Source organism: Chiloscyllium plagiosum, chromosome 7 (assembly GCF_004010195.1).
Source record: "Chiloscyllium plagiosum isolate BGI_BamShark_2017 chromosome 7, ASM401019v2, whole genome shotgun sequence".
In the NCBI taxonomy this organism is placed as follows: Eukaryota; Metazoa; Chordata; class Chondrichthyes; order Orectolobiformes; family Hemiscylliidae; genus Chiloscyllium; species Chiloscyllium plagiosum.
Genome location: NC_057716.1, coordinates 105,050,751 through 105,073,083, shown reverse-complemented (window position 1 = coordinate 105,073,083; position 22,333 = coordinate 105,050,751). Strand labels below are relative to the sequence as shown.

The window sequence follows — 22,333 nt, the reverse complement described above, 5'->3', positions numbered from 1 at the left end:
TCCCTGTTTGAAGATAAGGAGTTGCTCACAAAGGTAGGCTGGTTTAGATTATTTAGTGTTCAAGTGCAACCCTATTCTCCAACAGGTCCTGACAGGAAAACTCTGCGTCATAAAAACTAACTCAATCGGAAGCAAAGCAACCAACAGCACAGATTTCTATGAAGAACCTCACAGCTAGATGTGGCTCATGTCATGTCCCCTCTTCCTCAGTAGTTTGTGAATAAGCATTGTATCCAACTGAGATACAACACAGTGGTTAGATACAGAACTCCTTCCATTCTTTTAAACAGAGAGTAAAACTCCCTCTACCACTATCATCAGCAAACACTCCCAGGGCATCGACAGCACGGGGTTAGATACAGAGTAAACCCCCCCTACACTATCCCCATCAAACACTCCCAGGACAGGGACAGCACAGGGTTAGATACAGAGTTAAGCCCCCTCTGCACTGTCCCCAAACATTCCCAGGACAGGGACAGCACAGGGTTACATACAGAATAATAGCTCCATCAAACACCTGCTGGTTGAGATGTCTTGCTTGTATCCGGTTTTTGAAACATAAATCAAAATAAAATGAGTCAATAATTTCAAGTCAGTTGAATGAGCCATTTCCTGTTCCCAGATCATCTTAACTCATCACAATTTTGGGGACAGGGAAATAGATGATGTGTGACACAAAATAGGTACATTGATGGCCCAAGTAGGTAGCATCTTGCTCCACATGCAATTCATGAATTGCTTCATAACGTAGAAGTTTATATTCTTCCCAGCAAATATCCAGGCAGACACATATCCACACATTGACTCATGCACATACATATATTCATGTGTACAAACATACATGCAGACATGCGTATTTGCAATCGTACAACACACCACCTGATCCAGGAGGAGGCCATTCAGTCCCTCAAAACTTGCTCCTCCATGCAACTAGATCAGGGCTGATACGTGACTGGAGTGCGTATACCCATTAACCTTAGGGAGGATATAGTGGCCTTGAACGGAATACAATGTAGGTTTATAAGAATGATACCTGGACCTCAGGTGTTACAAAGAGCAATGACACAAATTATAATTTACACATTTAAGGGAATACTTGGTCAAAGTCTTCAAAATATTAACAGGAAAAGACAGGGGAGATAAAGAGAAATTATTTCAACTGGTTAGTCAATCTAGAACTAGGGGCATAGTCTGAGAATTACAGCCAGATTATTCAGGAGAAATGTTAGGAAGCACACATAAAGGATAGTAGATATTTGGAACTCTCATCCACAAATGGCAGTCAATGCTGGATCAGTTGTTAATTTAAAATCTGAAATAGATAAAACTTTGTTAAGCAAAAGGTATTAAGGGATATGGGCCAAAGGCAGATAGGCATGAGATCTGCCATGACCTCTTTGAATGGTGGATAAATTTGAGGGGCTGAATGGCCTATTCCTGTTCCTACCTTCTATCCTCTTAATACCTTTGATTAACAATAATCTATTAATGATCAATTACCTATTTAAATTTCCAATTTAAAATGGACAATTATTCAAAATTGAAAGAACTGTGAATGCTGAAAATCAGAACTAAAAACAGAAATAGCTGTAAAAGTTCAGCAGGTCTGGTAGCTTCAGTGAAGTGAAACGGGCATTAACGTTTCGGGTCCAGTGACCCGACTTCAGAACTGTTTGCCAGAGCCAATATATCCTTGCTAAGGTGTAGTGCCCAGATCTGCTCACAGCACTTCCAACTGGAGTTTCCCTCCAAAGCCAATATACCCACTAACCTTAGGAAGGATATGTGCGCTCAGGTCACACATCAGCTAATTGATTGGGGGAGCAAGTTTCAAGGAGTTGAGTGGTGGGTTTGTTGGTGGGTTGTATGATTGCAAATGGGTGTGCCATAGGTGTTTGTACACATGCAAAAATGATTTTTCCTTATCTATTGATCTTCATAAGTAGAGATATTGAGTACAGAAGCACAGAAGTAGCATTATGCTTTCTCAAGTTTTTGAGTATCGTATCCAGTTCAAGTCACCAAACTTTAGGAGGGTACAGAGGAGGTTGACTGATATGGCTCCAGGGATGGGGAGTTTTTGTTTACCTTGGAGCCAAGATGATTGAGGAGAGATTTGATACAGGACAACAAGATTATGATAGATTCGGATAAACTAAGACAAAGACCACCTACTCCAGGCATGTGTCATAACATGTCTCAATGGGTCGATTTAAAAAAAATAAACTAGACAAAGACACTTGTAGGACAATGGTAGTTTCCCTACCTCTGAACCAAGAGACCTGGGTTTAAGTCCTACTGGCTCTTGAAGTGTGTGAAACATGTTGATTAACAATATCCACAAAGGACAGCTGTCCTCATTAATAACAGTACAAAATTTGGAGACACAAATTTAAGGTTTTGAGATGGGAATTTTTTTTTAAAGAACATTGTGGAAATTAGAATGATGAGAGACGATCTCATTGAAATTAAGAATTATTAAGAGCTTGACAGGGTAAATGCTGAGAGGACGATTCCTTCATGGGAGAGTCTAGGGCCGCAGGGTATAGTCTCAGAATAAAGAGGCGCCAATTTAAGACTGAGATGAGGAGAAATTTCTCCTCTCAGAGGAATGAGTGCCTCTGGAATGCCTTGTCACAGAGAGCTGTGTGGACAGAGTCCCTGTGTGTATTTAAGGCTGAGATAGATGAATTCTTGGTCAGTCGGGGAAACCAAGGATAAGGGGAAAAAGGCGGGAAAGTGGATGTGAGGAATGTCAGATCAGGTATGCTGCTATTGAATGACAGAGCAGGCTCAAGGGGCCAAATGGCCTACCCTGCTCCTATCTCTTATGGTCTTATCAGTGATAATGACCTGAAACTAGGTTTCTCCACAAGTGGGGAATTTCATGTGGATACTGATAGGGGTTCAATTGAGACTTTGGGAAATAAACTTGCAGAATGATAGGGATACACTGGGGGAACTGGCCTGGATCAATGGGCTGAAGAACCTCTTTCACGATGCACCTATTCAACCCTGGATTCAAATCAAAGTAGGCAGAATGTGAAACAAGGTTGGACTAACAGCCCAACAATCCATTTCTCTACTCAGCAGCTGAACCCCGGAGTAAATATTGTTAATTGACAGCACTAGCTCTCTGGTTATATAGCGACCGAGTGCACACTTATTGATACAAGGTAAAGCAGTTTTAAGTATGCACAGTTTCTACTATTGAATGTGTTGTTACAAATCGTTTAATCACTACAGGATTCAGTGATTCTGTACAGTGTAAAGTGAGTCAGTAAGTGTGGAAGGGACCATGTCGGGGGGTAGGGACATGCTGAAGGCAGCTGGACTCCCCTTTGGGAAAATGTCCCCTCGTGTGGATTTTGTTTTGTGACACCTCTGAAGTGTCGTTAACCATGACTCTTTGCAATCCTCATCAATAATTTAGAACAGCTCAGGAGGCTGTTCCTCCTCTCTCCACAAGAACCTCAGTGAGTCTCCCTCTCACTGCAACTCCCAGGTCATCTCTTCTGCCCTGAAGCTCTTCAACCATGTGAAATGTTGATTTTCCTGCTCCTCAGATGCTGCCTGACCTCCTGTGCTTTTCCAGCACCACTCTAATCTAGACCCAGGAGGCTGTTCCGCCCACAAAGCCTGTGCCAGATATTTTGAAGATTAATATAGTCAATCATACTCCCTTGCAAATACTGAAAATGTGTTGCTGGAAAATCAGGCAGCATCCAGGGAACAGGAGAATCGACGTTTCGGGCATAAGCCCTTCTTCAGGAAATGCTCCCTTGCAAATACTGACAACACTATAGCTCCCCCGACCCCATTCTCCCCGGGACAGACTGTAAATAGTGACAACCACCCCCCTCCCCTACCTGCCGATCTCATGTAATACTGACTCACTCCTCCCAGGTTACACTGTAATTACTGACACACTCCCCCTGTCACAGATCACCTGTAAATACTGACTCACTTCCCCCCACCCCCCTCTCCAGGGATCTCCTGTAAATACTAACACACTTCCGCGGACCCCCGGTTAATACTGACACACTGCCAATTACACCATCACCATCCTTTAATTTCAAACGTGGAGGTAAATCATTTTCCTTAACAACTCTCTGAATTCAAAACTGATAGCGATGGAACACCACAGTCACTAACTCCAAAGAGAAAATGTTCTAATGGACTCACTGCACAATGTGAAAATGCTTGTGCTGTATGGAATGTGAGCAAAGACCCTGACTCCCTCTCCCTATCCCATCTACCCTGACTCTCCTCCCCTCTCTTTCTCCAATGCTGACCAGAGACAGGCAAAGTGCAGCAACCAAGGAAGGTGGTATTCCAGTCTTTAGAACAGGGTTTGTTCTCCCTGCAGATTTACTGCCATCTATAAAATCCAACAAGAGGCATCTGGATAACTGTTCTGCAAAGCTTCAGCTCAGGGTTTGAAAACCGGTTAGGGAAACTCAGCTCTAACTCTGCCAGACATACTCTCTCTGTGCAAAATGGTGATTTCTGTTTTGAGAAAAGTTCCCTTTTGTGTCTCCCTTGTTCAGCCGGCAGCCCTCACAGGGCATGTGTCTGAAGGCTATGAATTCACCCAGCTTTGTGCTGTGTGTACTGGAATGCTTGCTGAGCCTATTAAACGGAGTCTGGAAGTCTGGATAACCTGTAAACTGAGTCGTACATGAGCAGTGATTATATAGAAACCACACTTACTCCTGGAGGCCCCAAATTCTTTCACTTCCAATTAGCCACACAAATAAAAAACCTACAAAGACAGGCAGACTTCCTTCCTAAAGGACATTAGTGAACCAGTTGGAGTTTTTATGAGAAGCCATCAGCTTTCTGGTCACTCATTACAGAGACCAAGTTTTCCTTCTCAGGCTAGTTGTTGGTCTTAAACTGAATTTATTCTCCAACAGCCCAGTTGCAATTTGAACTCTGAATTAATCAGGAATGTTAATATAAATGGATAGTGCTTTTCGCACACCCATCCCAATAACTCGAACGTTAACTTGAAAGCCAGGCAAGAGAGCTCTCCCTTGTGTCCTGAGCCACTATTTGTTCCTAAGTTAATGGAAAGAAACAGATCAACAGGTCTTTATTCCAATACTGCACATTTGTTAGCGCTCAGCTGGAATTTGTGTACAGATCTGGGCACCAGGTTATAGGAAATATGTGAGCATATTGGAGAGAGTACAGAAGCAATTGACAAGGATGGTTCCCTGGATGCTGCCTGACCTGCTGTGCTGTTCCAGCAATAAAGTTTCAACTTTGATCTCCAGCATCTGCAGACCTCACTTTCTCCAGGGATGAGGATCAATTGAAGCAGTTGGCACTGTCCTCCTTAGAGAGGAGGCGGCTAAAAGCTGATTTGATAACATTTTTCAAAGTCATGCACTGGCTAGTTAGAGAAGGAACAGGTTCTCCTCACCTACTTTAGAAACGAAAACAGAAGTTGCTGGAAATGCTCTGCAGGTCTGACAGCATTTGTGAAGAGAAATCAGAGCTAACCCTTAAGGGTCACCAGACCCAAAACATTAACTTATTTCTCTTCACAGATGCTGCCAGACCTGCTGAGCTTTCCCAGCAACTTCTGTTTCTGTTTTACAGCAACCGCAATTCTTTCAGTGTTCCTTATCTACTATCTTGTTTAAAAAAAAAATGAGGGGCCTAGATTTAAAGTAAGGCGCAAGGGTGATGTGAGATAAAACTATTTTCACTCAGCAAATAGCCAGGATCTGAATTGCACTGCCTAGTAATGTGGTGGATAGGGGTTCAATTGAGACATTCAAGAGGGGCATTGGATGAGTATTTAGGGGAAAATAAAAGTGCAAAGGTATGAGCAAAAGGTGGGGGATTTGTACTCAGTGATAGAACTGGTGCGGGCTATGATTGGCCTCATGGCCTCCATTGGCAGCACAATCCTGTAATTTATGTGATCTTGCTGTGCATGTGTTGATTGCTATCCACATTTCCAATATCCACCCAGTTGCTATCCTTTGCATTTACAGTGAAATTGTGACGAAATCACAGGGGCGCTTGCAGAGCTTCAAGAGAACAAAGAAAATATAAATGTTACTAGATTTGCCAACAAACACATCAAAGAAATGAAAAGACGGTAATGCAATAAATATGGGATTGTCTTTGCTGTTCAATTGTTCTTTGATTCATTCACAGGATATGAGTGTTTTTGGCTAGGCCAGCATTTATTGCCTATCCCTAATTGCCCCGAAGGCAGTTAAGGGTCAACTTATTTCTTTGGGTCTGCAGTCATAGGTATTTCAGACCAGGTAAGGATGGTAGAATTCCTTCTTAAAGGACATTAGTGACCCAGATGGGTTCCCCCCAAACCAATAATTTATTGATCGTTATTTATTGAATTCAAATTTCACCATGGAAAGTTACCTGGGTCTCTGGAATAATAATCTAGCAACAATAGCCCTTGGCCATCACCTTTCACAGACCTCCCACCTTAGATTGCTCACACCTTACAATAGCTGACTGTGGACAGTAAAAGGCACTGAAAAAAAAAGGGGTGGGGGTTGTTCTGAAAGAGTTTAGTAATCCTTTGCTGCCTAGGGTACTGCAGTCAAAAAAGTTTAATGCAGTCTGTTTTGTTATCAATATGGTCAAACATGTTCCTTTCATTTCCATACTGCTGTGCATCACGCTGGAGCCGTGCTGTACCTTTTCAGCCAGAGAAAGTAGGCAAGCAAGCAGACCAGCATGTATTAGACTCTCAGGGTTACAGCTTCCTCAGCTGAAGAAGATTCCACATCTACAGTCACCTCGTCAGTCGGTTCCGTTACGCAGTGTAGGACGTTGCCCCATGACAGACTGCAGCAGTTTGGCCATTCAGCCCATCAAGTCTACTCCACCATTCAATCATTTCTCAAACTCATTTTTCATGCCTTCTCCACCAAACCTTTGATCGCCTTACTAATCAAGAACATAGCTGGCTCTTAAATCCACGCAATGACTTTACCTCCAGAGCCCTCTGTGACAACAAGACTCACCACCCTGTTGCTGGAGACATTCACCCTCAGTTCTAAAGGGTGTCTTTTCACTCTGAAGTTGTGCCCTTGGGTCCCAGTCTATCTTACATATGGAAAGATTTTCTCCACATCCACTCTATCCAGACCTCTCAGTATTTTGTAAATTTCAATCAGATCCTCTCAAAACAGTTCACAATATTCCAAATTGCCCCCTTCAGAGTGAGCATCATGCTCACCCATGCTGTAATTCCCTCACCAATGAGCCTCATTATTAGATTAGATTCCCTACAGTGTGGAAACAGGCCCTTCAGCCCAACAAACCCACACCAACCCTTTGAAGAGTAACCCACCCCCCTGTGGCTAATGCACCTAACACTATGGGCAATTTAGCATGGCCAATTTACCTGACCTGCACACCTTTGGACTGTGGGAGGAAACCGGAGCACCCGGAGGAAACCCACGCAGACACGGGGAGAATGTGCAAATTCCACACAGACAGTCGCCCGAGGCTGGAATCGAACCCAAGACCCTGGTGCTGTGAGGCTGCAGTGCTAACCACTGAGCCACCGTGCCGCCCGCAGGGTGCTTGGCCATTCACTGCTCTCAGTGTCTTCTGCAGTCATGGTCCATTTTTTAACACAGCATGGCCGATGCAGTCAGTGACCATCCTCCACATCTTCTTCATCGTGATGGGGGGTGAGGACGTTCTCTGCTCAAGCCACCATTACCACATGGGCAGAGGCTTCCTTGATGTCAGAATAGGGTCATTGTTTACATCCCCTTCCTTTGTCGGAGAGAATACCAGCATGGTAGACTGGTTAGTAAGGTTAGATCACACGGAATAGTGAGAGAACTAGCTATTTGGATACAGAACTGGCTTGATAGTGGAAGACACAAGGTGTTGGTGGAGGGTTGCTTTTCAGACTGGTGGCCTGTGACCAATGGTGTGCCACAAGGATCGGTGCTGGGTCCACTGTTTTTCATTATTTATATAAATGATTTGATTGTGAACATAAGAGGTACAGTTAGTAAGTTTGCAGATGACACCAAAATTGGAGGTGTAGTGGACAGCAAAGAAGGTTACCTCAGATTACAACAGAATCTTGATCAGATGGGCCAATGGGCCAAGGAGTGGCAGATGGGGTTTAATTCAGATAAATGCGAGGTGCTGCATTTTGGAAAGGCAAATCAGGGCAGGACTTATATACTTAATGGTATGGCCCTGGGGAGTATTGCTGAACAAAGAGTATTGCTGAACCTGGAGTGCAGGTTCATTGTTCCTTGATGGTGGATTCACAGGTAGACAGGACAATGAAGAAGGCATTGGTATGTCGGTCTTTATTGGTCAGTGCATTGAGTAGAGAAGCTAGGAGATCATGTTGTGCCTGTATGGGACATTGGTGAGGCCACTATTGGAATATTGTCTGCAGATCCGGTCTCCCTACTATCAGAAGAATGGTGCGAAACCTGAAAGGGTTCAGAAAAGATTTACAAGGATGTTGCCAGGGTTGAAGGGTTTGAGCTACAGGGAAGAGGCTGAACAGGCTGGGGCTGTTTTCCCTGGAGCATCAGAGGCTGAGGGGTGACCTTATAGAGGTTTACAAAATTATGAGGGGCATGGATAGGGTAAATAGACAAAGTCTTTTCCCTGGGGTCGGGGAGTCCAGAACTAGAGGGCATAGGTTAATGTGAGAGGGGAAAGATTTAAAAGGGACCTGTGGGGAAAGATTTAAAAGGGATCTGAGGGGAAAGATTTAAAAGGGATCTGAGGGGAAAGATTTAAAAAGGGACCTGTGGGGAAAGATTTAAAAAGGGACCTGTGGGGAAATGTTTTCATGCAGAGGGTGGTACGTGTATGGAATGAGCTGCCAGAGAAATTGGTGGAGGCTGGTACAATTACAGCATTTAAAAGGAAGGGGGTTTAGAGGGATATGGGCCAAATGCTGGCAAATGGGACTAGATTCATTTAGAATATCTGATCAGCCTGGACGATTTGGATCAAAGAGTTTTCTTTCCCATGCTGTATATCTTCATGACATTGTACTTGCGGAATGTCTGACAGGATTGAGCGTGGAATCGCTTACTCCTCAGCCATGCTCGCGTTTTGCTACATGTCGCAGCTTTCCACTTTCTGTATCGACCTTGCCTCCTCAATCAGCAGCCAAATGATGAGTGAGCTTATTGAACGGTGGAGCAGGCTCAAAGGGCCGAATGGCTACTCCTACTCCAACTTCCTGTGTTTCCAGGATAACATTTTTAACTTTTCCCCCCACAGGTTCAGACAGACCTGAAGAGCTTAGGTTTGGCCAGGATCAATGCAGAGAGGTTGTTTCTCCTGTTGGAGAGTCTAAGACCAGAGGTGTAATTTCAGAATAAGGGATCGTGCATTTAAGACAGAGACGAGGAGGAATTTCTTTTCTCAGAAGGTATTGAATCTGTGAAATTCTTTCCTTCAGAGGGCTGAGGAGGCTGGGTCTTTAAGTATATTCAAGGCTAAGATAGACAAATTTTTAATCATTAAGAGAACCAAAGGTTATGGGGGAAAAAGCAGGACAGTGGAGTTGAGGATTATTAGATCAGCCATGGTCTCAGTGGGCAGAATGGATTATTTCTGCTCCCATGCCTTATGGTCTTATTATCCTTTCACAGAGATATCTCAATGTTGAATGATGATTTCACGCTCTAGCCAGGTCTAATTCTATGATTAGTTGGTGCAATCATGTTGAGCCAACAGCTAAGCATTCACAAGTTCTGGGGCTTTCCAACTTCATTTAGTCATGAACATCCTTCTGTTGCATTCCCTATTCTGCCAGCACAAACAGCCGACAACTTTCACATCACCAGAATTCTGGCTTATCCAGAGTTGTCTAATCACAATTTTCAATGCAGTGGTTAAGGAGCTATTAAGATGGTGACTAAAAAACTTCATCGAGCTTTTAATAATAAGCTTAAGAGGAGGATGTAGAGGAAATTCAGAGTTTATGGTCCAGGCTCCCAAAGGCATAACCAACAATGGTGCTGTGAAGAAAATTTGAGTGACACAAAAGGCTAGAATTAGGGTACAGAAATAGGATCATGAATGCCTGCAATGCAGAAGGTGACTATTCATCCCATGGAGTCTGCACTGACCCTCAAAAGAGCATCCCATGCCCCACACCCTTTCCTCGTAACCCTGCATTTATCGTCACTAATCCACCTACCCTGCATAACCTGCAGTATTACAAAGCAATTTAGCATGACCAATCCACCTAACCTGCACAATTCAGGACTGTGGGAGGAAACCGATGCACTTGGCAGAAACCCATGCAGAAACAGGGAGAACATGAAAACTCCATAGTCAACCAAGGCTGGAATTGAACTTAGATCCCTGGCGCTGTGAGGCAGCAGTGCTAACCTTTTACATCTCAGTTGTAGCAGGCTAGTCTTTTACTCCAGATTTATATTGTCATGGTGGGATTGGGATTGAAGACCCTAGAACAGCAGCTGAGGGCTCTGCACTACCAAACCAGTGAAGTAACACTACACCAGCATCTTCCCTTTCTATGGTGGTAAGAGATACAAAGGGGCAGTGCTTGTGAGCGCTTTGAAAACAGGATTGAGCATTTGTTAGAAATGAAGTGGGAGATACTTGTGTCAACAATGGTCATTTTACCAACAACAGTCGCAGGGACTCCCGAAATCCGGCATGGCCAGTGTTCAGGTTGTCTGATGATCGCCCATTGCTGCTAAATTCAGGACTGTGTATTATTTCAATACAATTGCAGAGTTGGGAATATGGAGTCACCAGTTCTTGCCACAAGCCCATCCCTCAAGTCTTTTGCTTCCTTGGAAGAAAGAATTCTTTTCTAAGATGACCACTGTTTGAACAGCAAGGTCATACGCAAAAAATACACAATGAGGTGAGTGATTAGTTAATTATCATCAATTAGTTAGCCAGCCATCAATATCAAGGAGATTAAAGTCCAGAACAATGAGGTCAACTTATTCCAATGTAAACAAAAAGCAGCAAAGTTAAAAATCACAACTCCAGGTTATAGTCCAACAGATTTATTTGGGAGCACTAGCTTTGAGTGCTGATCCCTCAAAGTGGTTGTGAAGCAGGACCATAAGACACAGAACTTATAGCAAAAGATTACAATGTCATGCAAGTATCTGCTTCACAACCACCTGATGAAGGAGTGGCGCTCCGAAAATTAGTGCTTCCAAATAAACCGGTTGGACTATAACCTGGTGTTTGTGATTTTTAAACTTGGTCCACCCCCCAATCCGACACCAGTGCCTCCACATCCATATCAACAGTGATAGTATCTCTACCTCGGAGCCAGGGTGCCTGCTCTCAAGCCCCACGTGCTCCAAAAAGGTATGTTATAACATCTTTGAAAATAAACGTCACAGTGATCTCTAGCATAGGAAACCAGCCCTTCAGCCCATTGAATCTGTGCCAGTCAAAAACGTGGTTGTTCCGAACTGTTCCAATCCCAGTCAGGTTGCATTCCATTTCTGTAAGTGTATAATGGCAGCACAGAAGCTACCATTCCCACCTTGATCTGAACATAATACTCAACTTCTTCACCTGTCAAGAATAGAAACTTTTTTAAAATTTCTCAATCCAGCAAGAAGTTATGTTCTTCTTTGCAAATTAGCTTCAACATTTTAGATGTTCCCCTCGGTAGGGAAATGTCTTTAACTAGGGTGCCACAGTTTAAAGTATCCCACTTAAGATGGAAGTGATGAGAACTTATTTTTCTCTTGGAAGATCATTGGTCTTCGGAATTCTCTCTCCTAGAGAGAGTGGTGGAGGCTGGATCATTGAAAATATTCAGGGTCAAGTTGGACAGAGTTCTGATTAACAAGGGAGTCAAAGTTTATAAGGGTACAGCAGCAAGTGAAGCCAAGGTCATAATCAGATTCATCAGGACCTTAGTGAACAGTAGCGCAGGATTGATGGGTTGAATGGCCTGTCCTTCTTTAATTTTATAGCTTTGAATGTCAATGTTGGCATCAATTGCTTTAAGCTGGGAGGAGTGTCTTGTAGTACAGTTATAACATCAACACCTTGAGGCTGGAAAGGCCCTGGTTCAATTCCTACCCACTCCAGATGTGCATGATAACACTCCCAAGCAGGCTGAGTAAACGCTTATTTTAAAAGTCTCTTTAAGGGAGTAAAGCACACTCAAGACATTGATATAACCATCTTACTTTGGAAATCCCAATGCAGTTTACACAATTAAGCATTCTGGTTAAGTAGTTACTACTGTAACACAGGAAACAACAATGGCACACAGCAAGGTGCTGAGCACAATGTCACAATGACTTGATAACCTGTTTATTAATGTTGATTTGTCAATGAAGGTGTAAATGCAAGCAATAGGGGAAAAGCACCCCTTCTCTTCCAATAGTAATCCAGAACTCCAGGCAGGTTAATGTTCTGGGAGATCTAGTTCAAATCCCACAATGGCAGATGATAAAGGTTTAAAATCATAAAACCCCTAGAGTGTGGAAACAGGCCCTTTGGCCCAATTTCACACCGACCCTCTGAACAGTATTCCACCCAAAACCATTCCCCTACTCTACATTTACTCCTAACTAAATGCACCTAACCTACACATCCCTGGACACTGTGGGGCAATTTAGCATGGTCAATTCACCTAACCTGCACAACTTTAGACGGTCGGAGGAAACTGGAGCACCCAGATGAAACCCACGCAGACATGGGAGAATGTGTCTGTCTAGAGTTTGCACAGTTGCCAGAGGCTGGAATCAAACCAGGTCCCTGGTACTGTGAGGCAACAGTGCTAACTACTGAGCCACCGTGCACCCGTTGACTTCAATAAATATTTAGAACAAAAAACCTGACCTCATGATGACCACATAGCCATCATGATTGTCATTGAAACCCAGCTTCTTTACTAATGTCATTTAGAGAAGGAAATCTGCCAGTCTTACCTGGTCTGGCTTCTGTGACTCCAGACACACACGATGCGATTGACTCTTAATTGCCCTCTGGGTAATTGGGGATGGGCAATAAATGCTGACCTAGCCAGAGACACCCACAAATGATAATTAGAAAAAGCTGCCACAGGATCTTTTGTGTCTACCGGATAGATAAGGGCTCAGTTTAATATTGCATTAGAAACGTAGGGTCTTCGACAGTGTAGCAATCCCCTTGGTCCTCTACGTCAAGATTGTGAAGCAATAATTGTGCGCTCAACTTTCAGAAATTGGTCCCAAATCTATGAAAATGTGACTCAAGAGGGGAGCACATTACTCACTGAGGCTCAGTCGGTGATTCGCATAACAAGGCGAGATCACCACAAATGATAAAGGCTCAGGAAAATACCAAATACAATTCCAAGTTTTCACAGAACTGCGCAGACAAATTCTCTGAGCTCAGCAGCCAAATCTGTGAGCGCAGATGGGCGGTAATGAGAACCCCACTTACCCCAAGGGACAGGCAAAGGAGGAGCTAACACTATGTATAAGAGCATTCAATCCAGAGGAAATTGTTGGAAAACATCTGCCAGCAGCCCAGGAACTTTCTCAATCTCATCAAACACATGCTGGTCAAAGTGAGGATTGTTGCCCTATTCCACACACAGCAAACCTGAAGGTCAGGCACAATTAGCCAGGAGTCAGGTTTCAGGAGTCAGGAGTGCAGTTAACAGAGAAGAGGAGTGATATAATGAACCCCAGACCCACATCATACAATCCGGAGGTCCCTGTAGCTCCTCAGCCCCATAAGCCAGGCCACAAGGCCAGTGCAACATTGAGGGTGAGCCACAGGGTCAGAGGTGCCCTCCTTCAGATAGAATACCAAACCAAGGCCCCCCTCTACTCTCTCAGGAGTACAGAAAAAAAATTCCCCTTGCCAATATTGTGAAGAAAAGAAAAAAAAAGGGAGAAAAAAGGCAGCTAATCTGTGGAATTCTCTACAGCAGAAGGCTGTGAAGGCCGAGTCATTGAATATAATTCAAACTGATATTGTTTTACATTTTAAAGGCATCAAAGGTAATGGAGAGAAAATGGTTGGATAACATTGAGATACAGGATCAGCCATGATCACATCGAAAGGCAGAGCAAGCTTAGAGGCCAAATGGCCAACTCCTACTCTAAGAGTTTGCGTTTCCATGGGAATGCCCCCCCCTCCCCCCCCCCCCCCCCACTGCCCAACTCCCCAGGAGACCCTAGGGCCAATATTTATCCGATGACCAACATCACCAGTGATCTTCTCATCACCATATTCCATTTTGTGGGATCTCATCTGTGCTATCTGCCTCTACTTATCAAAACTTTCAAATAGCATCTACAATACATAAAGGGTACTCAACAGGCTATAAAAATGTTTTGGACTGCACCCCACAGTTACAAATAGCAATCTCTCTGAACATCACATGAACTCAGAATCCTAAGCATCCCACAAACCTATCTGCCCCTTTAAGTTTCCATCTACAAAGAAGACAACGGACTTAAAAGCTCTGCAAATTGAGAGAAAGTATTGAATGTGAAAGGTGTTACACAAATGCAAACATGCGTTGTTGTTGTGGTTCCACCTAAAAACCATATGGGATCTTGGCAGGCAGGAGGTGGAAGAAATTGCGATGCTTCTCATGGTGAGATATCTGTTCACCCACTACAGAGAATGGAGGAATAATCATTTATTGTCAAGTTATAGGGGAAGGAAATAACCTAATTGAACCAAACTAGCCCTGACGTTTTGACAAAAAAAAAACCCATACTCTAAAGAGTGGAGCCATTCATAAGTATAAGATGTAAGAAAATGTAAAAGTTAAATTGATATAACACCTTTTATCACTAGCTGACATTACAAAGCACTTTCCTGCTAACAAAGCACAGTTCTTGAAGTGGAATCAGTGTTACAATGTCAGACGCACAGCAAGCTCCCACAAACAGCAATATGTTAATACCATAGCTTTACTTTTTAAAATCAAGAGAGGAGAACTGGCCCAGATGATCAGGATCGAATCCCTACAGTGGGGAAGCAGGCCATTCAGCCCATCGAATCCACACCAACCCTCTGAAGAGCATTTCACCCCCAACTCTACATCTGTACCCTGCATTGCCCATGGCTAATCCATTGAGCCTGCACATCCCTGGACACTAAGGGCAATTTAGCATGGTCAATCTACCTAATCTGCACATCCCGGACTGTGGGAGGAACCAGAGCTTCCAGATGAAACCCACGCCAACACTGGGAAATTGCAGTTACCAGAGGCTGGAATTAAACCCGGGTCCCTGGCACTGTGGGGTAGCAACGTTAACCACTCAGCCACTGGGTAGATGGCAGAATCAAGATGTGAGACTGTGGGGGAGGTAACTCCCATGCTGGTCTTCAAAATGGCAGCAGTGGGATCTGTTACACCCATCTGAAAGACAGCACAGCTTTCCCTCTATGCTGCACTGGGAGTGTCAGCCTTGTTTGTCACACAAGTTTTTGGAGTGGGGGACTTGAACCCACAACTTCCAGCTTCAGAGTCAAGAAGTGGCAACCATCAAGCCAAAACTGATCCAGCAGGAAGAGATTAGTGATTAAGTGAGAATGGAGAAATGCTTTCCACTGGCAGGAGGGCTAACAACCACAGGCCACAAACTTAAAATAATTGGCACAAGAGACAGGAGCAACATTCAAAAATACAATTTAAACAAAAAAAAAACACACAGCAAGATTTGGAATATCTGCCTGAAAGGGAGGAAGCAGATTCCAAAGCAAGTTCCAAAAGAGAAAAAAAAATCAGATAAATATTTGAAAAAGGAAAAACAATGCAGGCCTGTGGGATAGAAGGAGCGAGTGGACTAACTTGAAACTTCCATCATCTTAGATCAGCCATGGTCTAGCTGAATAGCAGAGCAGGGTAAATGGGCCGAATGGTCAATTTGCATTCCAATTTATTTTCATTCTTTAAAATGTGACAGCATACACAGTGAGTCGAACAGCCTTCATCTGTGCCATTTGCTTCTGTGTGGCTATATTAAAGGCAGCTCTCCACGTGGCAAGAGATGCCAACCCAGTATTATGTAAATGCACTGATGACACTTGCCAGACCTGCTCTACCCTTCCACCACCCACCCACTGCTCCCTTATTCATGTTAACAACAGGTAGAGGAAAATTAGGGAAAGATTTATACAGCATAAAATTTTCAGTGCATTTGAGTGAATCAAAGGGACAGAGAGGGAGAGGGACAGAGATGGAGAACAGCTTAAAGGAAGATTCAGATCCCCCCCATTCAAAACAAAAGGGACAGGCGGTGAAGGGGATTAACTCACAGATGGTATAAAAGCAGTTTAATGGTATTGTGCAGTGTCAAAACACACAACCCCTCCCATCCCGTAACCCACAGGCCCATTAGCAAACGGACCAGTCACTTCTTTCTAACACTGCTCCATCCTGGTTGACCTAACCATTAAACCCTGCACAAATCACACTGCATGTAGCATTTAAATAAGCTTCAGGACACAGAGGAATACCTTGTGTTCTCCACTTACTGGAGGATGGGCACAGATGGCACTAATTTAACTCCCTTTTCTGCTTCAGAGCACACAGACTCCCGCTGGATTCTGAGCCCAGGTAGCTATGCTTGCTGTTCTTTCCCCAGCCTTGCCAGAGGCTAGTTCACAAGGGGTCGAAGTAAGGGGCTTCGCAGTTAGACACTGTCATGGCTTGTTAGCCCCGGACGCTCATTGGCGTCTAACCAAGAGTGTGAAGTTGCAACTACCCCCATGTGGGACAGCCTGGAAAAGGAAGAAAGCAGGAGGAGGAGAGAGGACCTGACTGAGCTTTTTAAGGTGATAAAAGGAGCTAAATGTGGGAGACATGGAGAAAACATTTAAACTTGTGACCAAGACTAAAGTAGGGACACAGATGTAATTAGTCACTCACTGATCCTGGTTCCAGGTTAAGGGGATAGATTGAAAAAGTTGAAACTGTTCTCCTTGAAGTGAAGTATGGGAGGAGATTTATTAGAGAATTTTAAAATTATGAACAGGCTGGATACAGCAGAAGGTATTCCCATTTGCAAAAGAAACAAGGATGATAGGGGCACATGTTTAAATGGGCAAACAAAGCAAGGGTGACGTACAGAAACATTTTTCACAGCAAGTATTCGGGGTCTGGAATCCACTGCCTGGAAATGTGATCGAGGCACATTCAATTGAGGCATTCAAGAGGGAATTGAAAGATTATACGGATAGAAATGGTGCACAGGAGAACCCTTGACAAAGGGTTGATGTATGGATAAAAAAGGTAGGAAATCAGAATGAGATAATAGAAGAAGCTGAATGGCCTCTCCTGTACCATAACAATTCTATGATTCTGGGATAAATCCAACTGGAAATTCAAAACAGACCATTTCAGCCAGAGAGCAGTGTGAATGTGGAACTCAGTCCCAGAGGGAGCGGTCGAAGTATCATTATAGACCTAAAGAGGTGAAGAATTAGAGGCGAAGCTGGGTAATCATGAGAGATACAGAAGGATACATTGATTCAGCAAGATGACAGGAGATGGGAGGAGAATGGAGTGCAAACATCAGCAAAAAGAACAGTCAAGTCAGGTGGCCCGTTGCTTTGCTGCAGGTATTTTGCAATAACATACTTGGCATACTATATTCGTCAGTATTCACATTGGAAAAGGGCAATGTTAGTGAGAATACAGAGATACAGGCTACAAGATTAGATGGGATTGAGGTTGACAAAGAGGAGGTTTTAGCAATTTTGGAAGATCTGAAAATAGATAAGACCCCCGGGCCAGATGGAATTTATCCTCAGATTCTCTGGGAGGAGATTGCAGAGCCTTTGGCTTTGATCTTTAGGTCATCATTGTCAACAGGACTGGTGCCAGAAGACTGGAGGATAGCAAATGTTGTTCCCTTGTTTAAGAAGGGGAGTCAGGACAACCCTGGTAATTATAGGCCAGTGAGTCTTACTTTGGTTGTGGGTAAGGTTTTGGAAAAGGTTATAAGAGATAGGATTTATAATCATCTAGAAAAGGAATGATTTGACAGGGATAGACAACGCAGTTTTTTGAAGGGTAGGTCGTATCTAACCAACCTGGAGTTCTTCGAGAAGGTGACAAAACAGGTGGATGAAAGTAAAGCGGTTAATGTGGTGTGTGTGGACTTCAGGAGAAAATGAGGACTGCGATGTGGAGATCAGAGTCTAGATTAGAGTTGTGCTGGAAAAGCACAGCAGGTCAGGCAGCATCCAAGGAGCAGCAAAAATCAACATTTCGGGCAAAAGCCCTTCATCAGGAAAGACATTTGATAAGGTTGCGCATGGTAGGTTATTGCACAAAATATGGAGTTTCAGAATTGAAGGTGATTTAGCTGTTTGGATCAGAAATTGGCTAGCTGAAAGAAGACAGAGGATGATGGTTGGTGGGAAATGTTTAGCCTGGAGCTCAGTTACTAGTGGTGTACAGCAACGATCTGTTTTGGGGCCACTGCTGTTTGTCATTTTTAATAAATGGTCTGGATGTGGGCATAGAAGGATGGGTTAGTAAATTTGCAGATGACCCTAAGGTAAGTAGAGTTGTGGACAGTGCCAAAGAACATTGTGGGTTACAGAGGGACATAGATAAGATGCAGAGGTGGGCTGAGAAATGGCAAATGGAGTTTAAATGGGGAGAAGTGTGAGGTAGTTCACTTCGGAAGTAGTAGCAGGAATGCAGAGTACTGGTCTAATGGTAAAATTCTTGGCGGTGTAGATGAACAGAGAGATCGTGGTGTCCAGGTGCATAAATCCCTGAAAGTTGCCACCCAGGTTGACAGGGTTGTTAAGAAGGCATATGGTGTGCTAGTGTTTATTGGTAGAGGGATTGAGTTTTGAAGCCATGAGGTCATGCTTCAGCTGTACAAGACACTGGTAAGGCCACACTTGGAGTATTGCGTACAGTTCTGGTCACCACATTATAGGAAGGATGTGAAAGCTTTGGAAAGGGTTCAGAGGAGATCTATTAAGATGCTGCCTGGTATGGAGAGAAGGTCTTACGAGGAAAGGCTGAAGGAACTGATGTTGTATTTGTTACAGAGAAGAAGGTTGAGAGGGGACTTAATTGAGACGAAGAAGATAATCAGAGCATTAGTTAGGTTGGACAGTGAGAGTCTTTTTCCTCAGATAGTGATGGCTAACACAAGAGGACGTAGCTTTAGGACAGATGTCAGAGGTAGTTTTTTTACTCAGTAGAAGGGGTGAGGAACAGCTAGCCTGCAATAGTAAGACTCGCCAATGTTAAGGGCATTTAAATGGGCATTGGACATACAGATGGATAATAATGGAACGGGGTGTGGGTTAGATGGGCATCAGATTAATTTCACAGGTCGGTGCAACATCGAGGGCTGAAGGGCCTGCACTGCGCTGTAACGTTCTATACTATAATGACAAGCCCCCCATGGATTAGTCTTTGCCCAAGTGAAACCTCTTCTCTATACTGACCCCATTAAACCGTTTTTCAGAATTTTAAAGCTCTGCATCAGGTTGGACCTCAACCTCCTATTTTCGAGGACAATATTGTCCTTATCCAGTCTACCCTACATGTGACTCCAGACCTACAGCAATGCAGTCGACCCTTAACTACCCTCTGAAATGGCCCAAGCAAGCCACTCAGATCAAAGGATGGGCAACAAATGCTGATCCAGCCACTGATGCCCATATCCTATGGCTAAATAAGAAAAATTGCTGTGAACCTGGAGTCACACATGGGTAAGGACAGCTTTTCTTACCTAAAGAAGGTTAGTGAAGGATAGGTTTTAACAACAATTCAGAAAAGGTTCACAGTCACCATTAGAGACTAGCTTCCAATTCCAGATTTGATCATTAAATTGACATTCCACCAGCTGCTGTAGTGAGATTCCCACCAGGACATTAGCAGGGGCCTCTGGATTACTCCTCCAGTGATATTAACTGCCCTGAGACACTTCATGGAGGATATACTAGTCTTGGAGATGGAGCAGGAGTAAGTGAGGACTGCAGATGCTGGAGACCAGAGCTGAAAAGTGTGGTGCTGGAAAAACACAGCAGGCCAGGCAGCACCCGAGGAGCAGGAGAATCGACGTTTCGGGCATAAGCCCTTCTTCAGGAGATGGAGCAGAGAATTACTGGAATTGTTCCAGGGAAGAGGGTCTCCAGTAATGCAGAGAGACTGGAGAAACCATGCGTATTCTCCTTAGAACAGAGATGGTGAAGAGGGGATTTGACAGACCAATTCAAATTGGGAAATGGCCTGCATCAGGCAAATACGCAGGGAGACAATGTCCATTGACAAAAAAGGGTCAGGAATCAGTGACTGGCTCAGAGGAAATGGTTTTAGTTTTAAACAGTGAGCTGTTACTAACTATCTGGAATGCCTCAAAGATTTCATAGTATCGTATGCTAACATTCTCATTTTTAAAAGCGTTGATGTTCCTGGAGTGAAGCTCCTGCCCAGGGACACCTGAGCAAATATAGGTCCCAGATCAGAACAGGATTGGGGATGGCGGGAGTTGTTTTAATGAGGGAAAAGGGCTTTGCTGTGGTGCCTCCCGTCGGCGATCAGCCCGCAATTGCTGCCCCAGGCTCATAAATTAGGGCTATGGGAGACGGGGGTGGGGAATTGGAATCAGATGTTCCCTCACCTCAAAAAAAAAAGAGGGGAACGGAAGTGAAATCTCATTTTGTAAATCCACATTGTAACCCAGAGGGATCAAATAGCACGAAAAAGATAAAAGGACAGGATGAAGTGAATGAACAGAGCTCTGCGGAGGGGAGGGAGGGATGAGAGAGTCTGAGGGAATCTGGAAGGGGGGAGAGGAGGAGGAGGAGGAGGAAGAGAGAGAGAGAATATGGGAAAAAGGGGGGAAAGAGTCAGGAGAAGGAGAAGAAAGGCTGATGATAAAATCCTAGTTTCTCCACTGTTATTACTCATCCAAACATTTCCCTCCCGGTCCCAGGACAAAAGGTGGGCTCGCAGCTCGGTCTCTCCATCTGAACAATCCCTCCCCTCCTCCTCTCTCTCTCTCTCTCTCCTCCTCTTTCACATACACTCTCTCTCTCCCTCTCCTCCTCTTTCACATACACACACTCTCTCTCTCCTTCTCCTCCTCTTTCACACACACTCTCTCTCTCTCTCTCTCTTTCTCCCCCTCTTTCCCCGCCGTGAACCTTCCCGCCAGCTTCCCACATGGAAAAATAAAAGCACATTGAGACCAAGGTTAAAACAAAAAGCAAACCCGCTCCCCCACCTTCAAGCAGCTCAGGCACAGAGGGGGATTTGATCGAAAAAACATCTGATGGAGAGGGCAAGATTCAAAAATCGCGGAATTGAGAGAGACAAGTGTTTCAGAGGGACGGAGGGGGAAAAGTGACTGGGGGTGATAAATAAATAAGAGAGAGAGAGAGAGAGAGTAAAGAAACAGGGCAAGGTGAGATAACCACAAAAGTTTGTAAAACTTTGCTGGAAGTTTTATACTCTACGACCGACCAGTTCGTTTTGTTTTACATCGAAACTGACCCGAAATCGCAGCCTGTGATCAGAAATGGTCATACTCTGAAAGTCCAGGAGGTGCAGAGAGCTCTACTCACCAGAGTCCGGAACCTCTGACTCTGTGCAAGATGCACGACCCACTCTCTCCCTCTTTCAAACAAAGACCAGGCAAAAGGAAGACACACAGTAAAAAAAAAGCTGGCTGAGAAAGAGAAGGGGGCACGTGATTCCTCCTAAAATCTCCCCAAAGTCCTTCCTCCCAACTCCTTCTCCCCGCCCTCCAGCTCCGAGCAGGAGCCTGATGAGGGATGTACCTGGCACACAGGGACAATGTGCTCAGACCCCGTGCTCTCCCAGTTTAAATCCTGATCTCCTTCCCCCCCAGCACATCTTCAGTTGTCAATTTCAACGCTAATTCTCCGATGACATGGTCCCATTATGAAGTGGGAATGAAAATAATATTCCTCACCCTGCAATGTCCAGGGTCATTGAGAATTAAAGAGGGGATGCACATCGAAATTCACAGGGGCAAATTTTCAACACTTTCACCAGCAATCCCTCCCACATCCCTACATTCCACAGCAGCATTTCTCCCCATATCCCACCCTGTCACCTATCCCTCCCCATATCCCACCCTGTCACCTATCCCTCCCCATATCCCACCCTATCACCTTTCCCTCCCCATATCCCACTCCAGTACCTTCTTCCTGCAGTGACCATGTAATCAATTGTTGTAAAAACCATCTGGTTCACTAATGTCCTTTAGGAATGGAAATCTGCCATCCTAACCTGGTCTGGCCTACATGTGACTTCAAGCTCAGAGCAACGTGGTTGACTCTTAGCTGCCTTCTGGGCAATGAGGGATGG

The 22,333-nt window shown here is 44.2% G+C and overlaps 1 protein-coding gene across 3 annotated transcripts in view; it reads right to left on the bottom strand.

Moving 5' to 3' along the window:
- Positions 1 to 21,645, bottom strand: part of LOC122551828 (gap junction gamma-1 protein-like) — a 53,520-nt gene extending 31,875 nt beyond the window's left edge. For 2 of the 3 annotated variants that reach the window (XM_043694320.1, XM_043694322.1), the window contains exon 1: positions 21,565 to 21,645. The gene's annotated coding sequence lies outside the window, so the exon portion shown is untranslated. Of the gene's footprint in view, positions 1 to 6,985; positions 6,997 to 21,564 lie in introns of those variants that run through there. The other variant, XM_043694321.1, reaches the window with a different exon arrangement.
- Positions 21,646 to 22,333: the final 688 nt, after the last annotated feature.